Here is a 5,776-nt window from a genome sequence, read left to right as displayed (position 1 = left end):
AGAAAAATTGCCAACAGCAAGGGTGACAAGGTTCTTACTGAGGTTGCAAAATTAAACTGTGATGCACAGCACTGAATTGACATGCAACATTTTTATTGCCCTAGGAAAGCAAGCCTCATTGTAGAAACAGAATGGACGTTGTCATATCAGCATTGGATGACTGTTGGTAGCATTTTCTGTCGCTAAACTAGACTTGCTGCTGATGTCTTATACTAGAAAGACACAAAGTATCTATGTTATAAGAAGATAAGAAAGTGGCTAGTATAAAAAGAGATAGAAAAGGGCTAAGAGTAGAAGCAGATCAGAAGTTGCTAACAAAAAGATTAAGATGAAATAAATCTTAATAGGAAAAGGGAGAACTCCTCCAAAAAATAACCTAAGAGAGAGAGCAATAGCCTATCAGTACCATTGTCTGCTGGCAGCAGCAAACTAGAAAAAGCAGTGCCTCTAAAAACTTCAGAATGCAGAATCTTGCAGAAAGAATAAATAGCTGAGTTTTACAGACATATTAGTAAGAATAGAGTATTAATTATGTGACATACTCATCTCTACCTTCGGCCATTGACAGCACAGTGCCATTTAAACAGGTTTCTGAAGTAAACCTTTGATTCAGTAAATTATTCAATCAAAACCAGTCTGAGGAATAGCTTTATTTAAACTGTATTTTTTATACTCAGTTCTGTTCAACAATTGGCAAAGTTCAGCATCTCCACTAGACATTTTCCCTTCTCCCAGACGGCTTACCATTTTTAATACTGGAAGTTATTCATGTCTGAAATAATGTTCATTGCCATCAACATCTCAGTTTTCATCAGAACCCTGAATTTGCGCTACACCTTGATCTTCTACCAGTTATCTCCCTTGAGTCAAATCTTTGTCGGGCTACCCATTTCCTCTCGGGGCACAAAAAGAAGTCCAAGGATCACCTGTGACAAAAACAATGATTCCATTAGTCTGAATTCACAACAGGGGGTTCACTTATTAGATAAAACAATCTTTAATAGAGCATTTAACATTATCATTTTAAAACTAAAAAACAAAACATCATCAAGAACAATCATATGCTGAAAAAGCTGATGAGATCTTCAATCTGATTATCAAAAGATAGTTCCGTTCTTATATGTAAAATTTGTATTCTAGAAAATGCACTAAGAGAGTAACACTCTTCAACTAGATTCTTACACCGCTCAAACCAAAATCCAGGGTCAATTTGAAAAGCCTCCAAAATAAGATTCTTACTGATAGATCCCATCCTCCAATTCTGCAATGGCTGTACTATTTAACAAGTATTGGATTGAAAAAAAATAATCATAAGTAGCTGCATTCCTTAGTTCTTCCATAAGTGACTTCACTGATCTTACAGATTTTGGTCAAGGATTACTCTCGAATTCATTATTCTTTTGAGCACTCACAGAGCTGTCTTTACAGAACTGTTTGGACCTAATGCAGCTGAGGCAGATCTAGCATACGAACATTGTTTTTTCCCATTTTCATTGCCATCTCATTCAGAAAAGTAGTTAACACATAAGTTTAAGCATGTGTGCAGTCCTAGTGAAGTCAGCTGTATCTTGCTGCTCTAGGGCCCTGGCGCCTCAGCAATGTCAGACTTCCTCTCTGCCTTCTTCACTAGTAACAAAAATGAGTTTTTAGCAACGAAACAATTGGGCCAAGAACACGGGAAACTGGGAAAAAGTACAAAAACCCAAATGCATCTAGCACAGAACAGAGATTGGTGAGAAGGGGGTGAATGCAACTTTCTTCCCTGATACGGTAGGTGCTAGTTACCGGCTTGGCACCAGTCCCTGTGTTATCCCAACTCGTGTCAGGTGTTAGCAGGCAGGACAGGCACAGAAGAGTGAGGGCGAGACTGCTGGGGCCCTCTTCTTGCCTGCTGGAGGCTCCCTTCCAACCCAGGAGTCTGTTGGAGGGGTAGTCAGGGCACCTTTGGACCTCACCACATAAAGCGCCCAGGAAAAAGCAACCCACTGGGCCGAGAGAACAGTTTCAAAAGGAAGAGAAAGAAGAGCAGGAGGGATAGTAACACTCAAGAGAGCTTTCTTCACTGACCTTAAGAATGGTCCAGTCCTGCAATCATTGAGTACCCAAATCCCCCTGTCACCAAAATGGTAGGTGCATGATAACTGACATTTTAACTTAACAAGCAGTAAATTAATCTCCATAGCTGCTCCCTCACCTTGTTCTTGATGCATTGTTTTTCTTGGTGTGGGTAACAAAGGCATAAGGATACTAGCAATCACTGAATTTGTGTGTAACATTACATAAATCACTAAATGATCTCTTCAGTTTTCTGAGATGCTCTAATCCAATGTTGATAGTTTCAAGTAAAACGCCACTTGTTGCAAAAAGTACTAGTATTTATAGAATCATAGAACAGTTTGGGTTGGAAGGGACCTCTAAAGGTCATCTAGTCCAACTCCCCTGCCATGGGCAGGGACATCTTCAACTAGATCAGGTTGCTCAGATTTCTTTAATCCACCTTCCCTAAGGCTAGTTATTTCATCTTTCCAGAGCGGAACTTTTGTTGAATGACCTTACTTCTGATCTGTGAATATTAGAAATGGAAAATGAGACACACTAGGATTATTTACACCAAACTTGTTTAAAATGAGTTATTTCGTTCTTTTTAAAATTAATTATTAAAGAAAGAACATCAGTTTAAAGTTCAAGCAGCATGAACATACTATCAAGTTATGGGCACTAAAATCCTTATGCCTTGAATGTTTCCCTTGAACTTTGTTTCAAAGTTAAAAGATCACAGACTTCATAAACCAAATTCAGTCTTTGCGTAGGCCAGCATTAAACTGCAGCTGTTCCCATCGGGACTGAATTGGTGTTAAGCACCCGTTAGATTACAAAGCCACCATAAAAAAACCCAAACAGACCAGAACTATGAAACTTATTACAAGTCAAATACATCAAATAAAAGAGGATCCTACCAGTTGCATCATCAGCTTCTGTGTCTAGAAGAGCATCTACTGAAGCCATGCTTGTGACTATGAAGGAGTCTGTAGTATCAGACACTCCTCACTTGCTGTGACAAACTTCTTTGAGATACTGACTCCTCTGCTTTCATCAGTGTCTTTTACTAACCTTCTGACTGTCAAGAAGGTTACACCACTCGTTGAGAAGGTTTTTCTAGGCCTTCCTACAATTCCCCAATGCACTTTTTTAATCGTAAGTCCACAGGTTCAATTTGTAGTTATCTTCCAAAAGTATTTATTTAATAGAGAGTGGGGCAGAGACGCAAGATGTATTCCCCCACCAAATCCACCTTTTTAGCAAAGTGTTAAATACTCCTTATTTCTGTTAGTCCTTTCTTGCAAAGGAGGAAGAAAGTCTTCAGTGAGATACATTTTCTTCAGGAGGTATCTTCTGTTCCTCCCTGACCTTTTTCCAGTGGAATTTTCATCCTGTGTCCTTTTTCCTCAATAAATGTGCCAGCAAAGGACTTATTAATATAGGTTCTTGTAAAACCAGAAGTTTCTTTCTTATTACAGCTCTGTAAAAAGTTGTAACTGTCTTTATAATTAGCAAGTTACAAATTAATTGTACATATAAATCAGATTGTTTTCAATGTAATCTCTTCCTGAATAATCTGAATTGGCGTAAACAAGACTTAGGAAACTTTCTTCTTCATACTCACAAATATTAGGCCAGAGTTTTCTGGCCTAATATTACTTATGCCTCGTCATAAGTTTACTCGCCTGAGTAACCCCTTCTTAGTTCAATGCCAAGCTTAATAGTGGTGTTCACATAAGTAAAGTTATGCCCAGGCATAGGTTTTTGCAGGATTAGTCAAAAACACTTTGCACACCTTTTTGAAGCTTATTATGTTCTTTCCAAAGTTTCTTTTTATCCACGTACTAAGAAAATCTTTACTTTGAAGAAAAAAAAAAGACTTTAAAACTTTAAAAGGTTATTGTTACTCTATTTTTTTCCTAAAACAGACTATAAACTATTTCCCATCTTGTACCAAGTATCTACTTGTTTTAAGTAATCCTTAATTTCAGAGGGTAAAACAGTATTTAATTCATGTTCCAGTCCAAAATAATTTATGCTCAGAAGAATGCTCTGTTCTCCTAGCTGTAGGAGATAAGAACTGCAGCAAACTGGCAACAGTTAACAGCCACTATGACAGAAAAGGCAAGAACAAGAAACATAGTAAGAGCGAGCAAGTGAGCACGTGTTGGGATTCAAGAGGGATTACGTGAGGTCTACAGCAGAGTATGTGCATGCATACCGCCCAACGATTCAGTTATGTTTCCAGAAAACAGGCACCATGTTTATTTCAGACTTATCACCAGACACGTCTGTATTGCAAACTCCCCACAGAAGTGCTGAAGTATATAGTTAGTAATGAAGGGGGAGGAGAATATCACCCTTCCCCCTGGAGTAACCCCAGTAATATGCCTATCTCAACCCTTTCTTCCGCCACCTGAAAATCTCCCAGGGAACAAGGGTAGTCAAGCGCTGAGTTGGACTTCTGAGTCAGATTCTCCTCTCAAATATATAGTATTGTAGTGTGCAACCCTGCCAGCTCCAGTGAATGAAATTTCTGTCAATGAAAGCAAGAAGAGAATATAGCTTTTAGAATTTACATCAGTGGCAACCGCAGGGAGAAAAAAACCCAAATCTGTTACTCTTCATTTTGATCCTGTGTGTTGGCATTCCACTATGGCTGAATAAAACTGAAATGTACAATCCATTTGAACTACCTGACTTAACCTTAGAAAGTTAAGCATGCCACTGTTTGCTGGAGCCCAGTATTAGCTACCTTTATTAGACTAGCTTATAGCACAGCCTGGGCTCAAGTTCCCCCTCAGATGAATTTTAAACCACTAGCTAATGAACTTAGAGGACTTACAATAAAGAACCTGACAGCCAGCTGTGAAAAAAATAAAAGCAGCATTTCAGTCATCACAGAGTGGAATTCTGCTTTCATTAACAATGCAGCTCTCTTCACATGCTCCATTTTTTTTTTTCTTCAATGAAACATGCATGGGGTTTTGAGTGCACAGGTTTGGTACATGTGTGCGGCAGCTGGTCTGACATGATAAAGCAGAATGAATCTGAAGAAGTTCCTGCCTGTCTGACCAATAATCCGTGAACTAAGAGGGATTTACCCAATAGACAATCACACAATCTATCCTGTCAAAATTAGACATTTATTTTTTTAAGAATGTGCCTAAATCTGTTTTCTGTCAGATGTTTCCCATTCCCCAAAGACCTAGACAGCAAGTAGGAGGTGAACAAAGAAAATGAAATGACTGTCTTGGGGTTTGTTTTTGTTTTTTTGTTTTTTTTTTTCCCCTGAATCCTGCGATGTCTGTAACTTAGTATTTGCTTGATTTGAAGCTCCAACCATAGTATTTGCTGCTGGAGACATTTCTGTAACTCAAAGAAAATCGATCAGAAAAATGGCATCCAGCACGCACAGACACACACTGTATGCCACAGCAGCATCCCCAGTACCGTGTCTAAGTTTCATTCTTAAATAAGGCTTATTTGCCCTTCATTACTAGGTGGGAACTATCGAGAGCTAAAAATAGGACCACGATTGGGTGGCGGGCGCTAAAAATACCCTTACCCACTCGATCACCGACTCGGCAGGAAAGACGAAGCCCTTAGCATCCGTCACAGCCCGTAACCGCTAGCTGGGGCTGAAGGCAAAGAGCGCCCAGCCCCGGAGTTGCGCGCCCGGGCAAAGTTTTGCCGGCAGACGAAGAGGCCGCGGCGCTGCGCCCCGCAGCCGCGG

The 5,776-nt window shown here is 39.6% G+C and overlaps 1 long non-coding RNA gene across 1 annotated transcript; it reads right to left on the bottom strand.

Annotated features, from left to right (window-relative positions):
* Positions 1-632: 632 nt before the first annotated feature.
* Positions 633-4,571, bottom strand: LOC103922513. The gene is made up of 2 exons (XR_663886.1): positions 2,958-4,571; positions 633-926 (listed from the first exon to the last, which is right to left on the bottom strand). It is a non-coding gene; the product is annotated as an uncharacterized LOC103922513 (long non-coding RNA).
* Between the last annotated feature and the right edge of the window lie 1,205 nt (positions 4,572-5,776).

The sequence above is a fragment of the Pygoscelis adeliae genome, unplaced genomic scaffold (genome assembly GCF_000699105.1).
Source record: "Pygoscelis adeliae isolate BGI_AS28 unplaced genomic scaffold, ASM69910v1 Scaffold167, whole genome shotgun sequence".
Lineage (NCBI taxonomy): Eukaryota > Metazoa > Chordata > Aves > Sphenisciformes > Spheniscidae > Pygoscelis > Pygoscelis adeliae.
This window is presented reverse-complemented; position numbering and strand designations above follow the sequence as displayed.